The following is a 15276-nucleotide window of genomic DNA, read 5'->3' as shown; positions in this document are numbered from 1 at the left end:
TCGCTTCCTGGCTACAGCTCTAGCTTTTTGCCAAATTTTGTGTAATTCTGTTAAACCGTTTAATCTTTATTATTGTCTGAAAAAATCTCCATGCAAAAGAGTTTTGGGGCTCTCATAGTTTTCTCAGTAACTGCTTGACAGATCACACCAAGCTCTTCCAGTAAAGAGCTGAGGTAGATGAACTTTTTCTTTGGAATGTTTGGGGAAGATTCGTCAAACGGTAATGAGGAATTTCCAGTAAGAGAGGTTGTTACAGTCCACTAATGGATATTTCTAACCACCGATTCCTCACCTTTAGAATTGATATCAAGGTAGTAGCACCCAATGTGGAGGTTCTGGTAAATGGTTTCATACCACAAAGTCTTGCTGGACAGAACCGTCAAAATGCTGTTCCCGTTGCGCCTGGCTGTCAAGACAATAATGCTTCGTAAACATTCAGGTGATCGCTCATGCCGTGGCCTGTCAAATATCGAGAGCAGGTCCTCTGCTTTCAGCACCTCCTTTATGGCCAATATATTGCACATCTTGATGTCATTTCTACTAGAGGAGAAGTGTGGCTCACTGGTTAGAGGAGGCAGACCGGGAAGCAGAGGTCAGCCCGGGACCAGGGTTCAATTCCCGGCTCGGTGGGGTCTTGAGTCCTAAAATGTCCATGGACTCGACAATTCTCACACCGGTGCCTACTTGATTCACAGGTTCACACTCTGTGACTCTGGGCAATAGCTTGCTTAATCTCCACAATGGCCCCTCGCGGTGGGATGCCTGGCTTTCACCTTGCGGATACCCTGTCGGGGTTATCTCACAGGGGAATACCAGGATGGGTTCCCTAAGCAAGCGCTTAGAAACCGCTTGGTGATTTGCGCTATATAAATTCCTGTACATTTACATTTACTCATCCTTGCCTTTCTTGGCCACAGAAAACCCTGTGAAAAGCTAATCCTCTACCCGATGGTCTTTAGTGCAATCGATGTAAAAACTCTTTCGGGGTTCTGCCAAAGGAATCTCTCTTCCTCTTTTGCAGGGTGAGGTAGAACAAAGAGTTTTGGAAGGGTGTTTGATTGCTCAACATGAAAAGGATATAAAAACAACAGTGCTTCCAGGAGGTAACATTCAAATATCACATAAATTAAACAGAAGAAAGAATAAATCTAAGAAACGGTGTCAAACACAGGATTATGCAAAAAAGTTAGGTTTATTGTTAAATAGTGTTTCTTACCAAAGCTTAATGTACTAACAAACAATAATATAATGGTTCTGCACTTTATACTAGGCAGACATATAAAGACAATATACAGGGTAAACAAGTAAACAGAGGCAAAGTGTCTCAAACTCAATTAAATGCACCACAAATAACGGAACCTAACACAGTCGATAAAACATTGTGTTAGGGTATGTTATTTGTCGTTTTTTTAGGCCCTTTGCCTGTGTTTCCATGTCAGAACCGGTGGAAAGTACCAGCGGAGATTTTGACATTGGTTTGGAAGTCTGCAAACAATGCTCCAGGCTTAAAGATTCCTTAAAGATGAAGAATGATAACTGCGTCTCACGAACAAGGCCTAACTAGGTCAACATGTATCTGAAGTTCTTGAATTACCTTAAGCAATGCCTGTTTTTGAGCACAGTGTGGTCATACCTGTTGCACTTTGGGTGCCACATGGAGAAATACAGAACAGTGGTGGGTGAATGCTTGCGCTAATCTCAGGAACTGGTAACTACTCAAGACCGCATCCCAGTCCTTCTTATTTTTGCCCACCATACCATCTCAGACTGAACTCATCCATATGCAAATCAGTCGTGGTCCTGCTCCAATAAGAACAGTCTAGCCTGAATTACGGGGCTAGATCCACTTTAGACACGAACAGAAGCAACCCCAGTTTATGTAGACAGCATTTTATGCTGCAGTTTTGCTTGAGTGTAGGTCAACTCAATGTAGGGCGACAAATAAAATAATGAGGCATTACATATTATAGTGATTTTCCTAGGATCACACCGTTAATTTAAATATGGACATCAGTGTTTAGTGCCTCCTGCAACACCAAGCTCCCCATAAATCCTCCACCGCTAACCCCCACACTACACACTGTCTCTCACTCTCTGACCACACCTTTTTGTCCCTTGTTTTGCTAGATTTTTATTTTCAACAATGGACCACTCTGGCCCTTCCTCTTCTTTTAGATTAATTTTACTTGCTTTTACTTGCTTACCTAAAATTCTACTGATTGGATTGTTTTGTTCCGATATTATTTCATTAATTAAAATGTAACCTATTTGACTAGAGTGGTGTGGGAACTTTCTTGTGTTGTGCTTTCACTTTATTACCATTAATGTGCTGTATAGATACTTTACAGATTGCCTCTAAGTTGATCCTCAATAGAATTTTTTTAATCTATGTCTATTAGATGGCTATCACAAATTTGAGTTTTTGTTTTCATGAGGAAGATTTTAAAACAATTGTAGCATTAGTTAGTTCCTTCAATACAGTGTGTGGATTCACATTCTCATAGTACACAGCCTCAATCACTTTAGCGCTGTGACAGTGTCATATTACAACTGTTTGTTCACAACTTTTAATATATTTTCATAATTGTTGGTGCAATCCAGCAGTAGCAATGTCTTCTTTCTTATTATCCATTGTGTTGATTTTATGTATTTAGGTGGTATTTATATAGAACAAATCTCAGTTAAAAAGGCAAGGTCAAAGGTAAGCATGTAGTCAGTGAAGGATAGGGGAAGTAGCGGAATTTTAGGTTGTAAAATAAATTGTGATGTACTGTTCTTTAAAGAGGTGTATCTTCAATTTATGTTTAAAATATTCAATTCATTGTCTGAGAAATCAATTACAAGGTGTATGCCTGCCTAAACCTTATGCTCCCCCTACACTTTAGTTTTGAACTCCAGTGTGGATTATGTTATTGCCTTACAGCTCAGGTAATTCTGGTAAAAAGTACTAACTTTCCTTTAGAAAGCAGTAACACTGGTAACAGGAGTGAGCAGTAAAACAGCCCATGCCTTCTGATATTTAAATGAGAGCAGGACACTGTAAGGAAATCCCCCTTTAACTAATTTAAAGAATACTTTTATCACTGGTGGTGGGCGATATTGCTTAACATTTGAAAATTGCATGTCTGTTGTGGTGAAATTCACACATTAACACATTTTACATAAGTGTAGTTGGATAATATTTTACAAATTTTATAACAGGGTTTAAACTGTTACCATGAATCCAGACAGCATCTCGTCCAATATGGAGCTGCTGTCTGCAAATGTCTTAACTTTCAGGAATTTGTTGAACAGAGGTAAGTATCTGCCAAAGAGCTTTTGATGGACTCCCTTACTGGAATTTTTTGCTTGAGCCTGACCGACGAAGACACATTAGCATTCAATTTCATTGTCTAAATCTCTCTCCCTCTCGCTGCCTACATCTACCTATGACTCTATTTCAACTGTTTTTCTGTTAAAGTTTGCCATCATATAGAATAAAATTAGTAGAATTTGGGCCCAGGTCTTTTCAAAGAGCAATGGAAATGTAATAACAATGTACCCCAAACTGTTCATCTTGGGACTACACCCTTGTTTAAAAAAAATCTTGCAAAAAAAAAAGAATGGCCTGAGCTTTTGCATGGTGGCAGTGGGTTTCTTGTTGGCCAAAGGTGCTCAGTCATACACTAGATGCTGAAAAGGGGTTAAGTCCAAAACATGGCATAGAGACATTCCAGAATGGTCAATGGTTGAAGGAAACCAGAAGAAGGTATACGGGATTGGAGAAATATGTGTGCATTATAAAGGAGTTTGAATGAGGGGAAAAACATTGAATAGTACTTCTACATAATGTCATAAATGTAAAACCTGAAGCCTGCTTTTGTCTGCGGTTGATCAAATATATCTATAATTCTTACTTCGTTGTAGTCTTGGTTATATTACCAAATTACCAAAAATGAATAAAAAATAACGCAACTGGTGTTAAAGTATGCACACATTTTAGCCATTAAGATCAAAATGGGTTTACTGAGGGTTTAATAAGTCTGGAATAACACGGCTATTGTCACAAATATCTGTCTTAATCCCATACTCCCGGACAAGAGAATTAAATTGAAGCAATTCATCTACTGTGTGGATGCTCTGTATGTTAAATATAATTACCACACCTTTATTGTATACATAGCTTTCAATGTAAACCTTGAGATAAGTGGCCCAGATAATTAATGGGTGGATCTCTGAACAGAATGTTTACAGGCAGGTTCCTGACATACTTGTACCAATTAGGAGCTATGAAAAAGTGGGTGTGCACATTTTAGAGGGATTGCACAGCTTTGGATAGTGACCTTTGACTGGAAAGTTTGTAAATGACCAACAGCGCCTTGAGCCCCTAACGAGTAAGTGGTGCGTTCGACAAATCCCTGATTGATTGGAAAACACCCACACGTCTATTTTCAAACACATAGTTCTATATTATACCCAGGTCCACTGGAGTCATGCGATAAATTATGAGGAATGGTTGACTAAATTATGCAGCACGAAAAGGGGTGAAGCTGCACATTTTGTGATAGTGTTACTTTATTATTTTGTCATTTTTGCACATTAACACTGTCTGTCTTTACAACAATGTTTTTACCATGCAGTGCCTTTACCACGCAGTTTATACCATATATGTCTTTACCATACATGCAATTCTGGTGCCTTTATCACGCATGCCTTTGCTATGCATGGTAAGTATAGGTAAAGTAAGTATAATATACACACATACACACAAACATATACGTTTTCACTAAAAATACAAAGGCTAAAGTAGCGTTATAGTTACGTGAGATTAAAAGATCGCTTTTTTTTTTTAAACCTTATGAATTCTCTGAAATAACAATGTTATAGTTAGGTGAATATATTAGTAACAACATTAACGTTTTTAACTTAAAAAATAAAAGACATCAATTCACCAGTTATAGTTAGCAGGGCCAAATAAATCTTGTGCCCCCGCCTTACACTGCTTATGACCTCACATATTACATTACTCACAACATGGTCTCTGTTTTATGGCACTCAAGGACCTAAACTGGCTGCCAATAAAAAGTCGTATAGAGTTCAAGAGTTCTATGTATTGTCTTTAAGACCGTACAGGTCTTGGGACTACTGCCTTCTCTTAAAAATAATTTTTACAACAATTCCCAAAGGGGAAGGTCTCCGTGGGGACCCCTCCCAATTTACGAATGGGTTACCACCTACTTGAAGTAGGTGGCAAAGTGCAAATGTTTCGCGACCACATTCACGGTCACAAAACATTCATACATACCATTAGGATTCGCTAATTGGAAGGGACGCCCTAAAAACACCCCTTCCAAATACTGAATTGCAAAATCCCATTTTGCTGTTCGGTAACAGGTTACTGAATCGCAAAAAGGGTTTTGATACATATAAAAGGCCTTTTTTTGCGTTCACAAATGGGCCGATTTGCGAACGCAAATTTGGTTGATGCATGTCCCCCTAGTTCGCAAGCACCAGAGCTCTAAACACAGTGCAGAGGAAGGAACGAGTCAGAAATGTATGTAGCGAGGCTATTAGAGCTTGAACTTTATATAGACTTTAGATGAGTGAATGACCCGCTCCTTGAAGAGAATTTGCAGCTCATTTCTGAAACATATGACTGGATAGTCGAGTTCTGTAGGGTATTCCTCCATAGAATTGGTGCTTAAACAAGTCTCACATCCTTGTATTTTCTTTTTGCCCTGCTGGTGTAATCAGCAGCGGTTTCTTTGTGAGGGCGAAGGAGCGTTGCCCCCCACCCGCTGCCGGCTGCGCTAAAGTGAAGTGAACACTAAAAGGGAAATGAAATTATTTGATTGCAATTTTATTATTTAAAAGCAGCCTGCAGCTGTCAGCTCGCCCTGCAGCTAGGATGAAAGAGGGGCGTGTACTCTGATGTTCTGTTCAGAGACTGGTGACGTGGCTGGCCTGACACTGCGGAATTGCGCAAGTCAGTTTGGCCGGCTGTCTTGAGCTGGCCAAAGTGACATGCGCACTTTAGAGGTGACCACCCGGCTATCTTAGACAGCCGGGTGGAGACCAAGCACAGGCCTAAATTGCCTGAAGGAGCATCCATCCAGGACACTCCATCCAATCCAGGTAATGCTGTCATGCAGCATGAGAGCAGCATCTGGATTGGTTAGGGAACTTTCCGCTTCCACTGGAGCCCTTCGGACCCACGGACTGCAAGGACACAGAGGACGCAGCACAGGTAAGTGGATTTATTTTATTTTTAAGTTAATTTTAATGCATGCAAGTGTTTTTATTTTGTATTCTTTTTTAATGTAAATGTGTTTTGAGATGCAGTGGGGCAGTTCGCTTGCCCCACAGCTTTAATATGTTACTAGCCACTTCTGGTGTAATGACAGTGTGTTTTGCTTGGTCTGCCTTGCTGCCTCTGCCGTGAAGAATGAGCTCGAGCAACGAAACCTTATTTTGTTTCTAATTCCTTAGACACCCCCCTCGCTCCCCAGGATATTGCGGCACTGAAATTGACATTTTGCGGCACATAGATCCAGTTTTTGCGGCACACGTATCCATTTTTTGTTATTTACATTCATTCCAGTTTTCATAGTATACTTTACGCACTGTTGCGGCAACATTTGTTTCCTCTGATGCTCTCCAGCATGGGAAAATCATCATTTTTAGGCATGACATTTTGTTTTTGAAGAAAAACAAATCTGATAAAATACATACATATATAAAGGAGCTTTAGGCTAGTGGTCTTCGCCTATTGATCTGTTAAACTGTCATTCACATTTTGCTTTCACTCACCGCAGTATACAGCATCAGACAGGTAATTAAAGGTCATTCAAAGCAGTGCAAAAGTCTTGAAAAGAGTATTCACTTTCCAGCGACTAACTTCTTTTGAGATAGATAAGTGCTCTTTTTTAGTTATTTGCACTTCGTTGGACCACTGCGTTTACTCTCCCTCCTGGTTATTGTCCATGTTCCATGCCTGCCTGCATCAACACGGCTTTATATGGTTAGTTCTTGCCTCGCCCACTATTCCATCCTAACGTCTTCCACCACCCACTTTCTTTTGCAATATTCTGCCCCTATTGCTCCAGCATCCAGTCTTCTGCCACCGCCTAGACTGCTTTCCTGTCTCCGACCACAAATGTCGCAAAATGAATCTCCTGCTTCCAGCCATTTTGACTGCCATTTTCAATGCCTGTTCCAATGCTCATATCTCACCTCCTACAGAGCAGATTTTTTTAATGCATTTATTTATTTATTTGCTGTTTTATAGAACCCAAACATGGCCCAAATGCATTGAAGCACGCCACATGAGAACCATTTACAAAACACATGGTCAGATTCATACGGCCACATGCATCAATCTAGGATATTGCATTTCCTAAATAGCGAAAATTAAGGAATCGCTATTTAGGAATTGCAAAATCCTATGCATCAAGAAATCCTAATTTTTTTTAGGATTTCTTAAATTTCGTAATTTGCGATTCCTTAATTGCGAATCGCAATTAAGGAATGGCATTACATTGATTCCTATGGGCCTAGAGGCCCATGGGAATCAATGCCGTTTTGCATTTCTTTTTTTAGGAAATCGCAATTTGTTGATGCATTGCAAGGGTGCAGAGGGGGGTCCAAAGGACCCCCCCTGCGCCCCTGAAATGTATTTTAAAGTGCATGTTTCACACACACATGTCCTAAGGGCATGTGTGTCTGTAACATGACACTTTTCAAAAGGCATTTTTGTGCTTTTTGAAACAATTTCGCAAATTAACACGAGGGTCAACCTCGTGTTAATTTGCACTTCCTATTTCAAAATTCGCATTTTTTTTAAAAATGATGCATTGCATTTAAGGAATCGCACAAATGCGATTCCTTAAATGCATTCACATTTTTAGGAAATGCAAAAAAAAACGAATTTTGAAAAAATGTTTCATGCATCCCAAAAACGTATTTAGGAAGCGCAAACGGCTGAATATGCACCCACATGCATCAAACTCCCGTTTTGCGTTTCCAAATTTGCGATTTTTACCGAATCGCAAATATGGATTCGCAAAACGGGATGCATCTTTGAAAATGCTAAATATTTCCGATTCGGTCAAAATCGCAATTTTTACCGAATCGCAAATATTATGCGAATTCAAAATTGCGAATTCGCTATTCCCATTGATTCCTATAGGCCCATAGGAATCAATGGAAATTGTGAATTCGCAATTTTGAATTCGCAAATGTTGATGGATTCCATGGGTGCAGGGGGGGTCCAAAGGACCCCCACCTGCACCCCTGAAATGTATTTTTAAATGGATGTTTCACACACACATGTCCTAAGGACATGTGTGTCTGTAACATGACATTGTTTAAAATGTAAATAAGAACATTTTAAAAATTTTCGGAAATTACCACGAGGTTCAACCTCGTGGTAATTTGCACTTCCAAACTTTGTTTTCGCACTTTGATTTCAGAATGATGCATTGCATTTAAGGAATCGCAAATTTGCGATTCCTTAAATGCAATCGCATTCTGGAAAGTCGCAAAATTAGCGATTTTCATTACAAAATAATGATGCATCTGAAAAACCATTTTTGGAGTCGCAAACGGCCGATTTTAAGGAATCGCACCGTTTGCGAGTCCAAAAATGCTTGATGCATGTGGGCATTACCGATTTCCACCGTTTGCACTTTCTAAATAGGTTGATGCATGTTAGTTATAGTCTTTAGGCATAGGGAGATTAAGTGATTCGCTCAGAATCACAGGATGTTGTTGAGTCAACACAGGCACTCGAATTTGATTCGCCTGTTCCAAAGTCAGCAGCTCTGGCCATAACATTACCACCCAAAACCTCCATTTTTGCTCTTCCTCCTGGTTATTGTCAATGTTCCATGCCTGCCTGATCGCCATCTTTGTTTTCCTTCCCACTTTTCACGTCCCCTTTTCCCTCTTTCCAATCTCCATTTTCAATAGCTTTTGCAGATTTCAGCACGTTTGTATGTGGCAAGTGATACCTCTTGCAATTGTGAGGGTTGAAAGAGGTTGCCTGAAGGTGTTAATACCAAAATGTAGGATGTGTTTTTAGAAGTCAATTCAATCAAGCAGCTAACAATAATCACCATGAACGTTCTAGTTCATTTCTGGGCTGAAATACTTTGTTTTTGTGGATTAATTGTAAACCACATGATTTTTTATTGAAAGATGCCTACCAATGGTACCACATGGTGATCAAAAAACGTATTGTCTGATACTAGCTTAAGTTAACTGTATTTTCTAGGTAAGGTTATGACAGGTGATTTGACCACATAAGAGAGAGAGCGTTCTCTCTAATAAAGTAGTAGGCACGTTCTATCTTCAGGATTTCTAGTTTAAAATTGAACCAGAGCTGCAAAATATTTTCATTAAACCTTGCCTTGAATCATGTTACTTGTCTATGCCCAATAAGGACCCACTCTACCCTCTTTCCTTGTAGGGTGGGTGGCCACCGTAGATATACAATTCTTAGAAGGTCTGAGCTTAGTATTCAATACAGAATAATGCACTTTGAACTGCTATGGAAGATAGCTTAGTATTGCTTACCAGTTGCACAGAAATTATGGGTTCCAGAGGATTTCCTCTTGTTTGACTCTCGTGTGAGATTTCTTGGTGGTCACATCTTTGAGATCCTTTTGAGTTGAATCTGAAGAAGGTGGAAGTGTGGGAATCCCCTGGTTGGTGGTTTGGGGTGCAGGTGAGGGAATCCTCTGATTGGGGGTTCAGGCTTTAGAACGCGCCAAAGGAAAGGCGGTTTGGAACCCGCTGAAGAGCTGATGCTTCTTGTACGGTGAGGCAGTGAAGGGAAATAGCCGTCCTAGTCTTTTCAGCCCAGACGCGAGGAGAGGGACTTTAAGAGTCTCCTCGGTTGTACTGTGGTGGAGGACTCTCAAAGCTTTTTAGTAGGCGTGGAGGAGAGTGATGCAGTTTCATGGCAGTCCTAATCAGTTGTCTATGAGTCTCTCCATCTGAACTTTATACCAGGAGCAAACATGATGGGCGTGTGTTAATGTTTAATCATTTTTACTAGCATGGGTGAATCAGTATATCTACGAACAGTGGAAGATTTTGTGGGGCAATAAAATCTACTCACGGTTCGATTCCAATTTCATCCAAACTTCGCAAATGATGGAAATAAGCTGAGTGTAATGTAGTATGAGTCTTCGATGGCAGGCTTGGTGGTCTGAAATTTAAAAACCTGCAATAAGATGAAATTAATAATTATTGTGTTTTGGGCATATTTTTAACTGGTGTACTGGTGAAAATTTAGAGGATTGGCGGGACGGTATTTTGGCAGATCAATGAACTTTGTGGTGGCAGTTTTTAAACAAATAAACAAATTAATTATAGTTCCTGTAAGAAACTATATGTTTGACCTTTTGGGTCTATTACAAGTAACAGTCAAATAGGAAGATACCGGACAGCTAGTACACGCAAAGTTCAAATCAAATCAAAATATCTTTATTCGGGTTCCATATATGAAAACCATAAAAGTACATAAAAACACAATAAATATTAAAAATCATTATTCATTCATTGTAGAAAAATTATTAAAACTATTACACATCATTACAGGTTCGTACGGTGCCTAATGCATAATTTTAGATATTGTGCCACAGATTTTGTCATCAAAGAATTTTCCAGAAGTTGCAGGGCTAAATAGGCAGGGCGACATCTACGGATGTTCATAACTTTTAGTAGTGGTAATATCCACCTCCTGCGTAGTTCCATATAAAATTTACAAAAAAATGTGACATGTATTGTAGACTGTGGGGACATAGAGTCACACGGACACACTGCAGTGTTATGAGTCCATACATTCTGAATGGGAAATAGAACCAAAAAATGATATATGTTAAGCCTGAAACGAGTGAGGAGTAACTTTTCATATTGCGACAAATGGTACTGTAAATAAGGTTGGATAGTTGGGACCAGCTGTATCATTAAGCATTGTTGTACTGAGGGTTTACCTATTTCACACAGCATTCGGAGTTCAGATAAATGTGACAGACAAAGTGTTTTTAGATCTTTTTTTGAAATGTCTGTTACAGATGGTGGGTCTTCAAAGAAGCTCGGACGGCCGATGTCAGTGAAAAAAGATTTTACATATGCCAACCATTTTATCTTATTCATATGGTCTAGTTTCATGCAGTCCTCTATTATTGTTCTTGTAAGGTGGCATTCTTCTCTGGCCCAAATTCTACGCCATAGCATGATAGGCTGAATCTTAATGATGTCCGATATATAGTGTACTCCGAGTTCAAGGTGACAACCAAATGTGGTGGTGCTTTTGGGAACAGCCAATAAAAACTTTAGGAAGGAGTTTTCGATTTTTTGGAGTTGCTCTACATTAGTTGTACCCCAGACTCCTGCTCCAAAAGTGGCTGTGCTGATAGATTTTGCATTGTATATCTTAATCATTTCGTTGGGTGGTCTTTTTCCCAAACGAAGTGAAAATGCTTTTAAAGCGCCGACTGTTCTTATGAGGGCTAACTTTCTGGAGTTAATTGCCTCTCTCCAATTAAACGCCTCATCAATAGTTATACCAAGATAAGGATAGATGTTAGTTCTTTCAAGAGGCAGGTTGTCCACAAAGATTTTTTTCTCTTTGTTCCCTCTGTTGCCGATGTGCATTACATAAGTTTTCCTTATGTTCACTTTTAGATCGAGACTGGTCATAAAGGTACAGTAATTATTTAGGGCCCACGCAAAGTTTGTCCCGCTGGCGACAATCACTTGCTCTAAGTATTGTTGTCACTTGCTTGTAAACACAGGCTGAGACTCACCGGGTGCCTTGTTGCATGGCTTATGGAGGTCAGCTATTCTGCAAGAGGAGGGGGGGTGCGGGTAGACCTTAATAAGCCAATCAGAGTGGACAACAGTCTCCCTGGAATCTCGATCAAGAGACGAGACAACTCTCGGATCAATCGTGATCTCTGTTGAAAGTCCAGTTTTCTGTCACACGGTGTAAAATAAACATTTCAAAAATAACTTAAAGTGTATAGAGTGTGACAGAAGTGGGAAGGTGGGAACATCCTGTCGCCTTTCAGTCATTTCTTCGTCGTACTCTTTCGTCTTGAATTTTCCCGTTGTCACATCAATATCCATTTGCCCATTCACCATTTCATCGTGTGTATCACAATTCCATAAAAACGTATGCTAGGATAGACTTATATCTATTTAATACCGAGTATTTCATTTAATTAGACCACAATGACATCATTACGTGAATAAAATAGTTCTTACACTATTATTAAATTATTTTGCTTAGTTTTATAAATGTGAAGAAACATTGTGGAGTCCAGGGTAGTTCCCCCGCACCCTCCCACCCCCAGGTATTATTTGCAATAATAGCATTACACAGAAGATAAAGATAGAATGCAATGAATACATTAAAAAACAATGAATTATATATATTTATTTTAAAAGCAAGGTCGGGCATCCTCTGATATACCTCCCAGGTTATTTTAACGAAGGGAATGACAGATTCATTTCAAAACAGAATAACAGGAACAACACAAATCTAATTAATGTAATGCAGGAAATCATTAAATATTACAATAATGTATAAATAATAGTATTGAGCAGTATTAGGGATACTGTAGACTATAAAAATCATATGACTTCATTAAAATGAAAAAAGAGATAATAAAATAATAAAGGTTAGTGGAATATTTAGGAAACAAGACTTTAATTAAATACATTACAAATACTCGAAATAAAACACTCGGGGGCAGATGTATCAAAATATCTATTTGCGATTCTCAAATAGCGATTTTATGAGAATCGCTATTTGAGAATTGCAAAATGGTATGTATATAAAAAATCGCTATTTTTTACCAATTTCTTAAAATTCTTTAATTGCGATTAGCAAATTGCTAATCACAATTAAGAAATAATTCATCATTCATTTATATGGGCCAGAAGGCCCATAGGAAGGAATGTGAAGTCATTCTCAATTTGCGTTTCGCAATTTGCTAATCACAAATTGAGAATAATTTCAAGGGTGCAAGGGTGTCTTAAGGACACCCTGCTGCACCCCTGAAATTTACATGTGTGCGCATATGGCGCACATACATGCCCTAAGGGCATGTATGAGCGCCACATGGCACCTTTACAAATGCCAAAAAAAGCATTTGTAAAAGAATTCGCAAATTACCACCAACTACAAGGGGTAATTTGCGATTTCTTAGTGTAAATCCTCAAAACTTAAATGCTTCTTACATAGCATTTAAGGAATTGCAATTTGTGATTCCTTAAATGTTTACGCAATATTAAGGAATTGCAAAATTTGCGATTCCTTAATATTGCGATGCGTTTTAGTTGATACATTCAATTTTCCAAATTTTTTTGTCGCAAGCGCTGCTTTTTACCGATTTGCAGCGTTTGCGACCAAAAAAACGTGTGATACATCTGCCCCTTAAACCACGAAGAAATCGCAAGAACAAACAGAGGGAAACGAAGAAATTATGGAAAGTAAGTAAACCTTTCCATGAGGAAAAGGCACTTGAGAAAAACAGCGAAGAAACGGAAGGAGAAGATAATGCAGGAAGGGTCTCCAGGAAATTTGGGAACTGGCAGGTGCGGAGGGCGTGATTAATGGAGAGGGGAGGGGACACCGGTCAAGCTGATGAAAAACTAGAGCATTCTGCAGATGTCTGCAGAGTCTGTCTCAGCGGAGTACTGAGAGGTGACCTATGTGTTTCGTCTTACCAGCTGTACAGAGGTGCTGGTCTGTCTGCCAAGCAGTGTCTCTGAGAGGTCGATAAGTCTAAGAAAGAGTGAGACTCAAGCCAGGTGACAGACACACATGCGATATCTAGATTATTAAACATTCATACTCCAGGCAAAGCCATGCCTATATTTTGCTCCACATAAGGATCAAACCTGCTTTCATACTGTTTTTTGTTTACCTGAATTCACACACAACTTCACCTATTTCTTTAGGACAGCCTGGATGGAAAATATATACCACCTTCAGCACTTGTCAATGTCAACCCATGTCCTCAGTGAAGGCGGGTGCAACTTCTTGTGTAAGCCAGCATTTTACAACATTTTAGAATTTATTGCCTGAGCATCTGGACATATAATTTTGCTGCTTAAATACTCCTTTTCCTCCGGCCACGCCAAGCCACTTACAAAATAAGCCATGATCACTTATTTGTGTCTGTGTGTGTGTGTATATGTCTGTGTCTGGGTACACACACATATATATATATATATATAAATATGTCTGTAGCTATATATATGCATATATTTATATATATGAATGTATATTTATATGTTATAACGTACTGGAGGTCGTCAGTAGGTAGTTATAGTTAGAACGATGTTTCCATAGGAAAAGCGTTTATTGTCTTGCCTTTATCTTTGGCGCCGGTTGACGGATCTTCACAACATTTTCCCAAAAGGGTGTCATTGTGATTCTTGTTGTTCAAGGAAAGTTTCAGGGCGATATGTCTAGCACGGCTGAGAAAAAGGGGGGCATCAAAAAACGTACTCTTTCCATGTCATTTCCCTTTAGAAATTTAGACACAGCTACAGCCCGAACATCTGAACGGAATTACAACAAATTTGGCAGAAAGGTAGATTTGGTCCAGGGAAGTGCCTTTTTGTTGTTTGATGTAAATCCGTTTAGCAATTTTAGATATTAACCGAAATCCAAATTTGTATATATAGGGATGCAAAAGTTCTGCAAACCCTCCCGATCTCGTGCTGAGATCTGAGTGGCTGCCAACACTTCATACCAGGAAGTGTTGGCAGCCATCTTGGGAATCCCACAAAAACATTAAACAAAAAGAAGGGACTAGGTAGGAATACCCTGATCTCTTGGGGGTGTCCCAGAAGGACCCTGCCAGGGCAACAAAATGTGTTTTAAAAAACAGTATAGGCGGCAGCCGAGCTACAGCCTTGGCACCTGCAGAAAAAAATAAAGAAGGTAGATCAAGTCCCAGGGGCATGGGGGAATTATAGGAGGGTAGTACCCGGGCCACATGGACCCCTCTGGGCCAACGGGACCACCGCCTTCCCAGGGTCAAAGTAACTTTAAAGGTGGAAGGAGGCAGCCCGGCCTCCCTCCCAGGCCATTCTCAGCACCAGGGACTGCCACCTCCTGGGCCGAATCCTGCTATGTGCCAGGGTGCCCACCCCTGGGACATAACTGTTTGCTGTGGCTTGGCGGAAACAGATTAATTGCTTTCAGACACAGGGAGCTGCATGTTTAGCAACTCCCTGTGTCTGAAATCAATCCCAGCTCCTGCAGGAGGA

At 39.8% G+C, this 15276-nt stretch overlaps 1 protein-coding gene across 1 annotated transcript in view; it reads right to left on the bottom strand.

The window, feature by feature from the left end:
* The window catches only part of LOC147689725 (carbohydrate sulfotransferase 9-like), a 162500-nt gene extending 152751 nt beyond the window's left edge, over positions 1–9749 (bottom strand). Inside the window, exon 1 of the mRNA XM_086936584.1 lies at positions 9556–9749. The gene's annotated coding sequence lies outside the window, so the exon portion shown is untranslated. The remainder of the gene's footprint in view (positions 1–9555) is intronic.
* Between the last annotated feature and the right edge of the window lie 5527 nt (positions 9750–15276).

This window comes from Lissotriton vulgaris, chromosome 9, assembly GCF_964263255.1.
Source record: "Lissotriton vulgaris chromosome 9, aLisVul1.2, whole genome shotgun sequence".
In the NCBI taxonomy this organism is placed as follows: Eukaryota; Metazoa; Chordata; class Amphibia; order Caudata; family Salamandridae; genus Lissotriton; species Lissotriton vulgaris.
This window is presented reverse-complemented; position numbering and strand designations above follow the sequence as displayed.